This window comes from Eretmochelys imbricata, chromosome 6 (genome assembly GCF_965152235.1).
Source record: "Eretmochelys imbricata isolate rEreImb1 chromosome 6, rEreImb1.hap1, whole genome shotgun sequence".
Lineage (NCBI taxonomy): Eukaryota > Metazoa > Chordata > Testudines > Cheloniidae > Eretmochelys > Eretmochelys imbricata.
The window spans coordinates 79,672,353-79,688,716 of NC_135577.1; the positions used below are offsets into that span (position 1 = coordinate 79,672,353).

General features: G+C 40.2%; 1 pseudogene; it reads right to left on the reverse strand.

The window, feature by feature from the left end:
* Positions 1-582: 582 nt before the first annotated feature.
* LOC144267197 (U6atac minor spliceosomal RNA) lies at positions 583-700 on the reverse strand (annotated as a pseudogene).
* Positions 701-16,364: the final 15,664 nt, after the last annotated feature.

Below are 16,364 nucleotides of genomic sequence, written 5' to 3' on the forward strand. Positions count from 1 at the left end.
GTGATATCATGATATTATAGGAGTAGAATATATACCATGCTGCTATGCAAGAATCAGATTCTACTTCACTGCAGAATCATTCTGAAAGGAAGAACAAGTTGTGAATGAGAATGCTCTTATGTAACTATGAACATCTTCAGTAATGTCAAATGAAGCACAGAAGCAATTGCCATAAGTTTGTCAGTCTAAATGTTCCTAGGTTTGGTCCTAGTACAAGAGTCCCCCTTTAATGAATGAAAAATAATTTTGCCATGGAAATGAACTTTCAAAGCTGGAAAAAAAGGGGATTTAATATTGGGGTTAATTATTGTAATAGTGCACTGATGGTTCTTTACATAGTTTTCAAGCAAGAGTCAGAGAGCTTACCCATGCATTTGGCACTACTGGAATATGATGTCCAGTTCTAGTCATAGAATATCGGGGTTGGAAGGGACCTCAGGAGGTCATCTAGTCCAACCACCTGCTCAAAGCAGGACCAATCCCCAATTTTTTCCCCAGATCCCAAATGGCCCCCTCAAGGATTGAACTCACAACACTGAGTTTAGCAGGCCAATGCTCAAACCACTGAGCTATCCCTCCCCCCACTAGATGCCATGAAGTAAGTGGCAATGCCTTAACCATATGCGTGTTGTAAAGGTCACTGGGACCTCTTCCATCCTTATCAAGGGGAGTGCCAACCTTCTCTCCTTTCATACAACACTAGTCTCCATAATTCAAAAAGGATGTTCATAAATTGGAGAAGATTTAGTGAAGAGCCATGAGAATGATTAAAGAATTGGAAAACATGCTTTATTGGACACACTTAAGGAGCTCAACCTACTGAATTTATCAGAGAGAAGGTTAAGAGGTGATTTGATCACAGTCTATAAGTACATACATAGAGAACATAAGAATGGCCATACTGGGTCAGACCAAAAGTCCATCTAGCCCAGTATACAGTCTTCCAACAGTGGCCAATGCCAGGTTCCCCAGAGGGAATGAACAGAACAGGTAATCATCAAGTGATCCATCTCCTGTTGCCCATTCACAGCTTCTGGCAAACAGGCTAGGGACACCATTCCTGTCCATCCTGGCTAATAGCCATTGATGGACCTATCCTCCATGAACTTATCTCATTCTTTTTTAAAATTCTGTTATAGTCTTGGCCTTCACAACATCCTCTGGCAAAGAGTTCCACAGGTTGACTGTGCATTGTGTAGAAAAAATACTTCCTTTTGTTTGTTTTAAACCTGCTGCCTATTAAGTTCATTTGGTTACCCCTAGTTCTTGTGTTATGAGGAGTAAATAATACTTCCTTATTTACTTTCTCCACACCAGTCATGATTTTATAGACTTTTATCATATCCCCCCTTAGTCGTCTCTTTTCCAAACTGAAAAGTCCCAGTCTTATTAATCTCTCCTCATACAGAAACCGTTCCATTTCCCTAACCATTTTTGTTGCCCTTTTCTGAACCTTTTCCAATTTCAATATATCTTTTTTGAGATGGGTGACCACATCTGCATGCACCATGGATTTATATAGAAGCAATATGACATTTTCTCTCATTATCTATCCCTTTCTTAATGATTCCCAACATTCTGTTCACTTTTTTGACGGTGCTGCACATTGAGTAGATGTTTTCAGAGAATTGTCCACAATGACTCCAAATCTTTTTCTTGAGTGGTAACAGCCAATTTAGACCCCATCATTTTATATATATAGTTGGGATTATGTTTTTCAATGTGCATTACTTTGTATTTATCAACATTGAATTTCATCTTCCATTTTGTTGCCCAGTCACTCCTTTTGTAGCTCTTGTCAGTCTGCCTGGGACGTAACTATCTTGAGCATTTTTGTAACATCTGCAAATTTTGCCACCTCACCGTTTACCCCTTTTTCCAGATCATTTATGAATATATTGAATAGGACTGGGTCCAGTACAGACCCCCAGTACAGACCACTATTTACCTCTCTCCATTCTGAAAACTGACCATTTATTCCTACCCTTGGTTTCCTATCTTTTAACCAGTTACCAGTCCATGAGAGGACCTTTCCTCTTATCCAATGACAGCTTACTTTGCTTAAGAGTCTTTGGTGAGGGACCTTGTCAAAGGCTTTCTGAAAATCTAAGTACACTATATCCAATGGATCCCCCTTATCCACATGCTTGTTGAGCCCCTCAAAGAATTCTTGTAGATTGGTGAGGCATGATTTCCCTTTACAAAAACCATGTTGACTCTTCCCTAACAAATTATGTTAATCTATGTATATGACAATTTTGTTCTTTACTATAGTTTCAACCAGTTTGCCTCATACTAAAGTCAGGCTTACTGGTCTGTAATTGCTGGGATCACCTCTGGAGCCCTTTGAAAAAATTGGCATCACATTAGCTATCCTCCAGTCATTTGGTACAGAACCTGGTTTAAATTACATCTTACAGACCACAGTTAGTAGTTCTGCAATTTCACATTTGAATTCCTTCAGAACTCTTGGGTGAATACCATTCTGGTCCTGGTGACTTATTACTGTTTAGTTTATCAATTTGTTCCAAAACCTCCTCTAATGACACCTCAATGATTTATCACCTAAAAAGAATGGCTCAGGTTTTGGAATCTCCCTCATGCCCTCAGCTATGAAGACCGATGCAAAGAATGAATTTAGTTTCTCCGCTATGACCTTATCGTCCTTGAGTGCTCCTTTAGCTTTACAATCGTCCAGTGGCCCCACTAGCTGTTTAGCAGGCTTCCTGCTTCTGATGTACTTAAATTTTTTTTGCTATTACTTTTTGAGTCTTTGACTAGCTGTGCTTCAAATTCTTTTTTGGCCTTCCTCATTATATTTATATATTTCATTTGCCAAAGTTTATGCTTCTTTCTATTTTCCTCACAAGGATTTCACTTCCACTTTTTAAAGGATGCCTTATCGCCTCTCAGTGCTTCTTTTACTTTGTTGTTTAGCCACAGTGGCACTTTTTTGGTTCTCTTACTATGGTTTTTAATTTGGAGTAAACATTTAAGTTGAGCCTCTATTATGGTGTCATTAAAAAGTTTCCATGCAGCTTGCAGGGATTTCACGTTTGGTGCTGTACCTTTTAATTTCTGTTTAACAAACCTCATTTTTGTATAGTTCCCCCTTCTGAAATTAAATGTGTTGGGCCGCTGTGGTGTTTTCCCCGCCACAGGGATGTTAAATTTAATTATATTATTATCACTATTACCAAGCGGTCCAGCTATATTCACCTCTTGGACCTGATTCTGTGCGCCACTTAGGACTAAACCAAGAATTGCCTCTCCTCTTGTGGGTTCCAGGACTAGCTGCTCCAAGAAGCAGTCATTTAAGGTGTAAAGAAACTTGATCTCTGCATCTTGTCCTGAAGTGACATGCATCCAGTCAATATGGGGATAGTTGAAATCCGCCATTATTATTGAGTGTTTTATTTTAACAGCATCTCTAATCTCCCTGATCATTTCACAGTCACTATCACCATCCTGGTCAGTTGCTCGGTAATCATAGAATCATAGAATCATAGAATAGAATCATAGAATATCAGGGTTGGAAGGGACCCCTGAAGGTCATCTAGTCCAACCCCCTGCTCGAAGCAGGACCAATTCCCAGTTAAATCATCCCAGCCAGGGCTTTGTCAAGCCTGACCTTAAAAACTTCCAAGGAAGGAGATTCCACCACCTCCCTAGGCAACGCATTCCAGTGTTTCACCACCCTCTTAGTGAAAAAGTTTTTCCTAATATCCAATCTAAACCTCCCCCACTGCAACTTGAGGCCATTACTCCTCGTTCTGTCATCTGCTACCATTGAGAACAGTCTAGAGCCATCCTCTTTGGAACCCCCTTTCAGGTAGTTGAAAGCAGCTATCAAATCCCCCCTCATTCTTCTCTTCTGCAGGCTAAACAATCCCAGCTCCCTCAGCCTCTCCTCATAAGTCATGATATAAGTCATAATATATCCCTATAGCTATATTCTTATTATCTGAGCATGGAATTACTATCGATAGAGATTCTATGGTGTAGTTTGGTTCATTTAAGATTTTTACTTCATTTGATTCTATACTTTCTTTCAAATATAGTGCCATTCCCTGACCAGCATGACCTGTTCTATACTTCCGATATATTTTGTACCTTGGTGTTACTGTGTCCCGTTGATCATCCTCATTCCACCAAGTTTCTGTGATGCCTACTATATCAATATCCTTATTTAATACAAGGCACCCATCTTATTATTTAGATTTCTAGCATTGGTATATAAGCACTTTAAAAACTTGTCACTTTTTAGCTGTCTGCCATTACATGATGTAATTGAATGGGACTTTTTTTTTTCTTTTGACTGTTTCTCATCATATCCTACCTGTATTTTATCATCTTCTATCCTCTCCTACTTACTAGGACATAGAGAATCTCCATTAATAGATCCTCCCCTAAGGGATGTCACTGTCCGAACCACGTGCTCCTCCGCACCTGTCAGCTTTCCTTCAGGCCTTAGTTTAAAAACTGCTCTATGACCTTTTTTAATTTTAAGTTCAAGCAATCTGGTTCTATTCTGGTTTAGGTAGAGCTGATCCTTCCTGTATAGGCTCCCCCTTTCCAAAAAGGTTCTCCAGTTCCTAATATATCTAAACCTATCCTCCTATCACTATTGTCTCATCTACACATTGAGACCCTCCAGTTCTGCCCGTCTAACTGGCCCTGTGCATGGAAATGGAAGCATTTCAGAAAATGCTACCATGGAGGTCCTGGACTTCAATCTCTTATTAAGCAGCCTAAATTTGGCCTCCAGGACCTCTCTCCTATCCTTCCCCAAGTCAGTGGTACCTACATGTACCACAACCACCAGCTCCTTCTCAGCACTACACATAAGTCTATCTATATGTCGAGAGAGATCCACAACCTTCGCACCAGGCAGGCATGTCACCATGCGGTTCTCCCGGTTATTGCAAACCCAGCTATCTATGTTTCTAATGATCAAATCCCCCATAACTATAACCTGTCTCTTTCTAATAACTGGAGTTTCCTCCCCTGGAGAGGTATCGTCAGTGCAAGAGGATACTATGACATCATCTGGAAGAAGGGTCCCAACTATTGGATCATTTCCCTCTGCTCCAGTTGGATGTTTTCCTTCCCTGAGACCTTCATCCTCCTCAACAGCACAAAGGCGGTCACACCGGGGGTGGGGCCATTCTACTGTGTCCCAGAAAGTCTCATCTATATACCTGTCAGTCTCCCTTAGCTCCTCCAGTTCAGCCACCCTGGTCTTCAAAGCCCATACAAGGTCTCTGAGGGCCAGGAGCTCCTTCCACCAAATTCACACATCAGACAGCTGATGGAAACACCACAATCTGACAGGAAGCTCATCTGTTAGACCATTTTTGATATATTAGGTTTGAATATTTCATTATTGTCCAGTATAGAGAGCTACACTGAAATAAATAAATGAAGCAGTACATTGGATATGTATAAGTTTTCTGTGAATTTTAAGCACTCAAGATATATTCAGCCAGAACACAGGAGAGAATACTTAGATAGAGGTGTGGTTCATTAATATGCTAAGAGAAATTGGTTTAAGGAAGATGTGTGCTCAGATACACAAGAGGGAGGTGAAGGCCTTTAGATATGCTCAAAGCTGTTAAATCTTCTGGGATACTTTTTGATGTGCAGGCATTTTGTATTCAGTTTAAAACTCACTCAGCCAGGTTGAAAGGTTTCTTTACAAAGGGGTGAAAGATCTCTGAAATGCACCATATAGCCCATGCACATTAGAAGAAAGAAACTAAGATGCATCTAGAGACAAGGAGTTATTAATAAATAATATAAATTTGAAATCCAATTCAGTTTTTGTATTGCTGTCTGGACTAAAGGGGGAGATGACATATAACATGCTCATGAAGATTTTTAAAACCTGGCTTCACCAATTGACAGAGGACAGTAAGGAGAAGGGATCTCTGGTCACACACACAGGCCCTGGACAGACCTTTATGGAAGATGCTGAAGTTCTAGCAGAAAATATAGTCAGAGCTAGAAGACAGACAGAACTTTTATTATATTTAGAATCTTCAAGTAGTTTCAATACCATTCTGTGTAACCAAGAAGAGAGCCAGCTTTCCATGACGTTTTAGACTTTGCTTTTATTTAACATACCTGATTTGGTGGCAAAGACTGTTAGTGAGGGGAAAAAAAAATCACTGTCAGGCACCCAAGAGAAAAGTAACCTAACCTTAACCCTCTATATCAAGAAATCACTTAAACCTAGCGGCTAGCGTACTGGACTGGGAATCAAGATCTGGATTCTATTCCTGCTTTCACTACAGGACAAGTCAGTCCACTTCTCAAGGACCTCCATTTCCCCATGGGTAAAATGGGGATAACGATACTCAGCTCCTGTGAAAGCACTTTTAGGTCCATTGATGAAACCACTAGACAAGAGCTAGGTATTATTTTTAACTCTAATCATGTCTGTAAGTCCCATTTGAAATCAATGGGACTTAAGTGCTTTGCTTAATAAAACATGGATAAAAATCTATGATTTTTTTAAAAAAAATCAGATTTGTAAAAAAATAAAGCTCTTTAAAATTAAATTTGAAGTCCTGAAACTGCCAAGTTTAAAAAATAGTCAAAGCACTGAATTGGTGGAAATCCCTGCCTAGGCACATGGAACCAGGGTTTGTTGAAGTGCTAAACCAGCTTTTGTCAACAGTAGCCTCTTCATTGTTTTTCATTTCAGTTTATTCAATTAGTTCAGCTCAATGACCAATTCATTCAAAATTAAGAAGCCAATGGGAGTTTGAAAAAAACAGGAAAGCTTATTTTCCTCTTTTAATCTATGAATAAAAACTAGGTGTGAGAGGATGAGATATACTAGTTCTAAAATCTTAAAGGACATGGAGACCAGAAACAATCGTTCAATTCACTAACTACAAATACTGGCTTTGTTTAATAAATCAGTTAGTTTTAAATGCAGAACATATTTTGATAAACATTTTTCTTATGTATTCAGCATATTTAAAGTTTTATTTAATACAAATTTGAAAATACTTTTTTCCATTTTAATTGAATTTTGATTTCCATTAAATAGAGCTTGAAACAGAGTATCTAGTAAATAAGAAATGCATCATTCACCACTTTATAATATAATAAAATACAAAAATTAAGCATCTAAATAAACGTAAGTTAAGCTATTAAATTGCTTAAATTAAATATGTATAGATATGGAGTATTCTCCTGGTTATCAAAAAGCAACACCTAATTTAGTATAAAGGTTATCTTTAGTTGCAAATCAACACTGGTTAATAACCATTAGACTATGAGACTCAAACTTACTTTAGGAAAATAGTTAAAAAGTACAAATGCAAAACAAGATTTAAATAATATGTTTGAATCAAGGTTTCCTGTTTGCTGAATTAAATCATGATTAAATCCACCCTGGCTGAACCTAAGTGAGGTGGAAGTGGGAAAGAGTTAAGAGTTGCACACCTGGTCAAAGGGAAAGAAACTGTGAATTCTCTCCACAAAAAGTGCTGAGAAAAAGCTATCCAAGGTTGTCCTGAGGATTGGGAAGCCTGAACTGTCATTCTGACGACATAGATTGCCATATTGATTTCAAAATACAGGTGGTAGAATCAAGGCTTTCCCTAGCTTTCCCTGTGTTTGTACATATTTTGCGTTAATTTATATAATATAAGTTTTCTGGTAAGAACATTTATCAACACAACAAATTTTAAACAAACAGTAAAGAACATCCAGGGAAAGTGAGTTGAGCCCTAAAAATGAGACATGATCCCAGAATTGCCATTGCATGTAATAGCTTGGATTGGCAACTCAGACTCAAGTCACAGAAATTAGTGCTATCATCAATTTGGGTTGCAAGACTGACTACACACATGTTTCATTAACTATTATTAATTGTTGTTTATCACACTTCAGTTTTGTCTGGGGATGGGGCTTTTTAACTCAGCATTTATTAACCATGACTGACAACTACAAGAGATCTTTGCTAATAATGTATCAGAGAAATCTCATGGTTATCCCTTTGCAAATATACCAGAGCAACTGCCCTGGAAAAGAGTTTTGTAATAACCAAAACAAAAATGTTCTTTAGTTTCATAGTGCTGGTGGCCAGTAGTAGTACTGAAACCAAAGATGTGTTTCTATAATAACTTCCTAGATTTAAGAGGTAGATAATTTTGTCCCAAAAACTCACAAAGGTTTTAACTCTAGATTTCTCTCACCCTCATTTTTTTAAACAGACTTTCAAAGGAATCAGTTTTCTTATTTTATATTCAGAAGGAGAAAAAACAAGCTTAGCAGGCCTTAAAGGATCACAAACTCTAAGTAAAAACCAAACAAAATAATGCTGTCCTGACTGACTGACCCCCTTCATTTCTACTTTTGGGTCTCTCTAGGCCCACAAGCAATATGGCTTAATCTGCATGCTCATGTGCCCCCTTTAAACTTCTGCACGCATCACAACAACATTGCCCCACCATTCATGGGACTTCTTACAACTTCACGGGACTTCTTACAACTTAGAATCTACCAGCATCCCTTTTAGAATGGCCAAGAGAAGATGTTACGTAAGTGCTTTGTTCCATGGTGTAACCCAGCATCTAAGGAAATAATTATCTCATACGATATGCATATGAGTTAAGATGGCATCCATATGAGCGACTATTACCAGTGTATGCCAAACCAGGGTAAGCCTTGCCATGTAATGGCACAGCACTTTCCCTGATATAGATAGGCCCAAAGGGTCTGATCTTACTTAGGGTTGAGTGCATTAATGCCAACTTCGTAGGGAATTGAGGGTGCTTAGCACTTCAGAAGAAGCATTTGTTACCTTGCAGGATTGAGCTCAAAGAGAGCACAGGTGTAGTAGTGTAGGGGATGCTCAGGCAACTCTCACACTCCCCTTCCTTCTGCACTCAGTTTAACTCTTTGCTGAAAAACAGACTAGAAAGCATTACACAGAGTTAAAACTTCAGGGCTATTGTACATAAAATCCTGAAAAACTAGTGTTAACAGTTCCCATCCAACGTCAGAAAGAGTATCTTACAGTTTTTAAGTAAAACAAATATGTAATGCATACTAAATAGTATAAAACACTGTAAATAGGACTCCAAATACTATGAATAACTTTTAAACAAAAGTTAGACAGTAAATCTACTGGTGTTCCTCATATATACTTCCCCACTGTTGCTGATACATATATTCAACATTTCAGTATTACATCTACACTTCTATACTTTAGCTCATACATATATAAACATTTCCCTTTGATCTTCTCTCAGATATGATTTCTCAGCCTTTACAGAGTGACTTTCGTGCGTAGTGAGAATCACCTGGACTCTCGAGAACTTGAGAAGAATGGCAGCCTTTCTGTCCTTTCAGACTCTTCAGGACTCTGTCAGCAAACAAACAGTCTGGGGATTTCCCCAGTAAAGCAGGTTGAAAAGTTTTCATTGGAATGACTTTCCAACAACAACAACATTACATTTAAAAATTCCCTTCTGCAAAACTAAAATTTCCCACCAGAAGACTCCAGCTCCAGGAACTGGAGAGGCAGTGAGAACCACACCATGCAGGCTGTCTGGTCTCCCAGGGTTTGGGGCGCTGAGGCAGTTCTGCCATGAGGACTGGTGCTGAAAGCCTCACCTCTAACTAGGGCTCTGCAGCAGGGAGCCTGGAACCCTGACAACACCAGTTCAAGCCTGGGCTCTCAAGTCTTCCAAGCTCTCTGCCATGCAGCTGAGATCCTGACTCTGGCCGTGAAGTCTGGAAGCTGTGGGGTTCCTGGCCAAAGGGCCGTATGCATGGTGGGGTGCCTCAGAGCTACAGACCTGAGAGCCTAGGCAGCCACAGAGTGAAAGTGATCTCTTATCAGTTCCAGTCAGTAGCTGTCAGGATCCACGGAGCAGACTATTTAGATAATACCATATGTTGGTGTTTCTGAAACAAAAGTTTTTCAGGATTTCTAGTTTGCAAGACATTTGAAAAAGTTTCGATTTGTTCTGAATTTGTTTGGATTTATTAGGAATGAAACCAAATTTCAAAACTCCTGAAACCTGGGTAATTCCATATTTTAACCAGCTGTACTTGACAGGTACCAGCATTTCAGCCCTTGGGTTAACAGCTAATTGGCCCTCTCAGTTACTGGTAAAACAGAAATCTGTAGCAAGTATCCATCGTGGTAGAGGTATTATGATCAGAATATAAAATATCCATTCCCTGGATCTCTATAAAGCTCTCACTCTCTAGGACAAGATCTTCTCACCATAAGCCCAGCTACATCAGGCAAGAATCAGCAAACCCTGACCTCACTCAGCTTTGCTCCTGTTCTTTCTTCAACTGAGACAGAATCCCAGTTTAAAGCAAAAAAAAAAGGAGTATGTGTGGCACCTTAGAGACTAACCAATTTATTTGAGCATAAGCTTTCGTGAGCTACAGCTCACTTCATCGGATTCCACACACTTTCCACAATATGCATCCGAAGAAGTGAGCTGTAGCTCACGAGAGCTCATGCTCAAATAAATTGGTTAGTCTCTAAGGTGCCACAAGTACTCCTTTTCTTTTTGCAAATACAGACTAACACGGCTGTTACTCTGAAACCTGTCATTATGCAAGTTTAAAGCAGTTAGCTGGTAAGTGTAAATTCCTTTAGGGTGCATAGTCTCTAGGGGCAACAAATATCCCTTCCCAGCTCTCCTACACCCATAAAGTACACCACAGTGGACAAACATTATTCTAATGAAGAGCTTCCCTTGTAAATGGAGTTAGAATAGCATTCACCTGTATTCAAAGTAGTACAGGTATTAGAAGCCAGCCCTCATACAGACACATCAGCTGCTGATCTTTAACTCCTCTATTTATAGCCTTCCTCCTCATACCCCTTCTCTGTTATGCGCTCTGATTGGCTCAGCTCAAAGGCGGGAACTAGGGTATGACCTACCAGGAAGATTACCCACAATTACAGGTTCCGAGAGAGCTTCAGAAACAGCTACTGAACGTATCCAGTAACTGCCACATCCTGTTGTAGGTGTTTCTGGCTGAGTTGCCCTGCGAGTATGTGGAGACCCAGTATGGCAGCTAAAATCCATGTCTCCTCCTTGCTGCTTCTCTCTCTTTCTTTGAGCCAAAGTCAAATGCTACAGAATAAAGCATGAGTTACACATGCACTCATTGAGCACATAAGAAAAGTATGCTGCCTTTAAACCAATAGATATAGTCATTAATATGTAAGCAAATATCTACCTCATGTAGGAACCTGTTAATATTGCTGGTTTGGGTGTTGCTGCTGTAGCAAAGACCTTGTTTACTCACAAACATTGCACTTGTTTAACTAAAATAATTTAAAAAAATCTGATTTCAAACTCCTGAGCAGACACTTCAGTTTAGCTGGGTTTAAAATCAAATCCCCACAGGGTTTTGAACCATTTTCACGAAGTCAATTAAAAAATACACCGTTAGTTAAATGACTGCCACTTTGTGTGTAGACAGAACTTAAGATCATTTCTACCCCATGGGAAGCATTTAGTTTCAACAACATATTTATAGATATTCTTTTTCTACAACAGTTATGTAACACCACTAAGTGCTTTACAAACATTAATTAACTTAGCCTCATAACAGTCCCATGTGAGATGTTATTACCCTCAGAGTGCACAATTTAAGAAGTGAGGCAGAAAACTTAAGTAACAAGAAAAAAATCACAGGACCAGGAATAGACCCAAGATCTCCTGGTTCCCAGTCTTGTACTTTAATCACTACAATGCCTTTCCACATGTTTTCAAAATAACAAAGACGTTAACTTAGGGCCTGATCTAATGCCCATTGATGTCCATGTGAATCCTTACATCATTTTTCTAAGACATGGATAGAGTTTAGCCCAAAGTTATACATTTCTTTATTTCTCCTTAGCTTAAGACAAGCTGTTAGTTTGTTTGTATGTATGCTTGTTAGAATACAAAGAAAATAAATGAATGCAATAGCAAACATTGGCCTACTACATCAAAAGCCTTATAGCAAAGCAGAGATGCACATACTGCGTCCCTTGATGTGAGAGTTTTGAAGATTTCACCCCACATCTGCTTATCAGCTTTTGAATGTCAGAACTCTAATAATTGGTACATGGGCAAAAGAATGAGCTAAGCAGAGGTTGTCAGAGGAGGAATAGAAATTTCACAAGGTGAAAAGAAGTTCTTGGTAAGTGACAGATAGATACAGGTTGGCTGGAATGATTCTCAAGCGGGGGCAGGAGGAAGGTTATGGTAACTACATGCTGAACATAGAAAAATACCATTAGCGGTAACTTTTCAGCCAAAAAGCCATCTTCAGGATGGCTCTCCAAATTAATTATTCAGCTGGAGAGGTATGGGTGTAAAGGGATGTGCAAAACTGCACAATTCAAAAATGGTCTGTAAGAAAGAATTACCTTTTTCCTGACTATATAGGCTATGATTATTGTTTTCAGGCACAGAACAAATGCAGGATCTTAGTTATCAAACATAACAGGTGATTGACACAGGGTAAACACAGTTATAAGCATTTGGTAGAAAGATGAGTCACATCCAGTCACATATAGGACACCACTGCAAACTGTGACCATGGCAATATCATCCAATATCTCATCATCAGTTCATTCACTCAGGACTTAATCCATGGTCTGCTGAAGTCAATGAGAATCTTTCCATCAACTTCTGTTGGCTTTGGATGAGGTCCTAAATTAGCTGCAAAGCATAATGGGTCTGAAGTATAATGAACAACAAAGGAAACTGAATTGGTCACTAGGAGAAGGGTAAAGGAGCCTTCTTTGGAAACATATGTTTAGGCAAAGTGTCTGTCATGAAGTTATAGCATCATGACCAGCTGTGAAAGAAGAAAAGGCAACAGAGCCTTATTTTCCTCTTTGGAAAGCTGCCGTTCAACAGAAGTCAGACAAGCAACTACAGCACCTGTAGAAGCTGGACGACAAGGAGAAAATGAACTTCAGTTTACTGGCATCTGCAAACACCAGCAGATCCCAGAATACATGCGAGACAGACAGTGTGTCTTGTTAGCCCATCCAGTATATGGAAGCTACATAGATTATCTATAATTTACGTTGTCTAGTCATAGTCAAGAATTTTATTGGAAGAACTTATTTATTCTCCTAAGTTATTAAGTTATCCTGATGTATCATATGTACTTTGGTTATCTGAGCTCTTAAATAGTTTACTACAGTACATTCGTCCCACCAGTCAATCAACACAGCAAGCACAGCTCTGGCATCTCTCATCACACCCAGCACAGCTCCAGCGTCTGTCATCACACCCAGCTCTCCAGCACAGCTCTGCGTCTCTCATCACACCCAGCACAGCTCTGGCATCTCTCATCACACCCAGCTCTCCAGCACAGCTCCGGCATCTCTCACCATACTCCCGCTCTCCAGCACAGTGCCTCCATCTCTCACTATGCTCCAGCTCTCTAGTACAGCTCCAGCATCTCTCACCATGCCTCACCCCTGCCCCTCCAGTTGGGGTGCTTCTCTGCCCTGTTTTATCCCCAAGTCTGATGATAGCTATTGTCAGGAGACATCAGTCAGCTCACCCCTCCATCATTCCCCAGCCTTTAGCCCTCTCTGGTCCTTTAGCTTCAGTTCTCAGGCTGAAAGTCTATATCCTTCTCCCTCTTCTGCTCTCAGGCTTTAGCCCTCTCTTGCCATGGCTCACTGGCTTGGGGAAGTTTTGGTGACTACTTGAATGCCTTCTTTCACCAGCCAGATCTGGATCTATGGCCCAACTAGGGAACTCTCACCACTCCCTCCTTCAGGGATATCCCCTCCTTGCTCTTAGTCCAACTAAGCTCTTATTCTGAGCTTAATCTCTGGACTCTCCCTTTCTCTAGGCTGTCTACTCCCTATGGGTTCTGAATTCTCTCTCTCTCTGAACACTCATTTATAAGTTCCTAGGGCAGCCCTTCTAGGTTCATTACACCAAATGAAGGTACAGCTGGACTGGAACACAAGAGTTGGGCCCAATTTCATTTACATCCTGCTCAACAGGGAAGACCCATTGCCACCAGACAGAGTATTGCGAGACATTTAAGAGGACAAAAGGCATTGGTTGTTCAGCCTCCCCTCCCAATGAAAAAGAACTATGAAAGTGGATTCCTCCCATCAACTGAGTTTGCATCTCTGGGCACAAGGGAGGAGGGGGATAAAAACCTCTAATGAGAAGGAACTGTATGGCTATGCTGCTTGGATTCTGGGGCAAGGTTTTCTAGGCATAAGCAAGAGATCCCCAGCTGCTTAGCCCTAAAGGACATATTGAGCTTGCTTATTATAGCAGCCTGTATTACCTTTTGAAACTTAAGATTGTAACTCATTTGTGAATATGTTCACCTGCTTTAATCTTGTAAATAAGTCTCATGTCCTTTTCCTATTTAAGGAAGCTGTAGATAGTTTATTATAGAATTGGCTACAAATGTTGTCTTTGGTGTGAGATCTATGGTACAATTGACCTAGAGTAAGTGACTGGTCCTTTGGGATTGTGAGTAACCTGAATATTGCTGTTATTCTTGGTATAAAGGACCCTCTGTCACAAAGGTAGACTCAAGTGTGTGGCAAGATAGTCCCCTGGAGTACTCTCATCTGTCTGTGAGTCCATGTTAAGGCTACTATAGTGCCTGAGGAAGTTTACACTTGATAATTGGTTGGTGAAATGTAAGTATAGAACTCACAGCCAATTTGGTGTTTGTGCCCTCATTCTGAACAGTCAACCCTGAGGCTGCTATTCTTGGTTGGTGCTCTTGAGTCACAGCAGGCACCAGTATGACCTCTTTTTCTGTGCAGCCACCAGGGAGCTATCTTTGTAGAACTTTCTGACTGAGGCCAAACATGCCCATATATCTTAGTGGCAGGTGAATGCACCTGTTACATAATCCTAATTTTAGACACTATGGCCCATTTTTAAAGTGCAAAACCCTGAACAGATTGTCCCCTGAACAGAGGGGAGTGAAGGTGACAAATTAGAGTGCTGGTTGTCAGTCACAGTGGTTGTGTTGGGTAATATAAATTGTGGTTATAATATACAAATGACAGGTAATGAAAAAATGAACAGAACAATACTATAGGCTATGATGAATCTGCTGAACAGTCTTAGGTCAGTGAAGATGGTGTGATGACTCTGCTAAGGAATGAGTCTCCTGCTCTCCTTCATGCACTGGAAGGACCTAAGTCACCAGGTTCCATGGCAGTTGGGGAAACAGTTGGCAAGGAGTGGGTCAGAGAAGCAGGGTGTCTGTTGGCTCTAGAGTGAGTGAACAAAAGGCAGATGGGGACCAAGGCTGATGGGGCTGAAGAGAGCTATTCCTAGGCAGCAGGGCTGTGGTGACTGAACTGAAGTTAATCTGCAGAAGGCGGTGCCTGTGCGCTGTTTGGTGTTTAAGATCAACAGAATTTATACACATAGCGTAGATAAATATCACTGGAAGATACATGACTCCATGTGACTGATTTCTCTAATGATGGAAACTGCCTTTCTTGCAAAGCCCTGAAATCAGCTACCACTCAACCACGGACAAGAAGTCTGTATGTCTGGAACACAGCCAAAGGGGAACATGGCTTTGACAAGCCTAAAGCAAGTGTCTTCAGCTTCTTCTTCCTGCAGGGCTAGCTCAAACTGACTACCACCCAGGAGAGAGATTTATATATAGGGCCCAGTTCCACGCCCTTGTTTTTATTACCTCAAGTAGGAGGAGCTTATTCTTGACATCCACCTTAGGTTCTTAACTCCAGTTAAGCACAGCGCCAGGTTCAGAGAGCAGAGCTGTCGGTGGCAGGTCAACTTTAAAAAGAAAAGGAGAAAGAAAAACAAACAGATGAAAAGGTAAAAATGGCAAATGTTGTACAAATGGTACAACTTCTGTCTGGCCTCAGTTCAGAATTAAGAGTAAGAGGAGAAAAAACAAAACAAAACATGCAATCCTTTAGGGCTTACTGGGACAGGGGGCATTTCCGTTTCCTTGCCAGAGGTTTTTTGTTGTTGTTTTTCAGTGCCCCATATTAAACAGCTTCTGATCTCAGTTACATCAGTATAAATGTGAAGTAACTCCACTGAAGCCCATAGATTTATTCCAGATTTATTCCAGTGTAACTGAGAACAGAGTTATGACCCTTCCTGAACATTCCCATAGAGGTTTAGTTTAGTTCCATGCATATTTCGACCTGAAATTCCTTCCTTTCCATATGTTGGAAATAATTAGATTTGCCTCTAGTATTTTAAGTATTTTGACATTAATAATGTAAATACTGTATAACTCCAGTTACTAATTTTCTGTTAGAAGACTGTACTGTAAAGCAACCTAATTTACTTTGAAGGTTGAGCCATTGTTGTGTTGCAAGAATG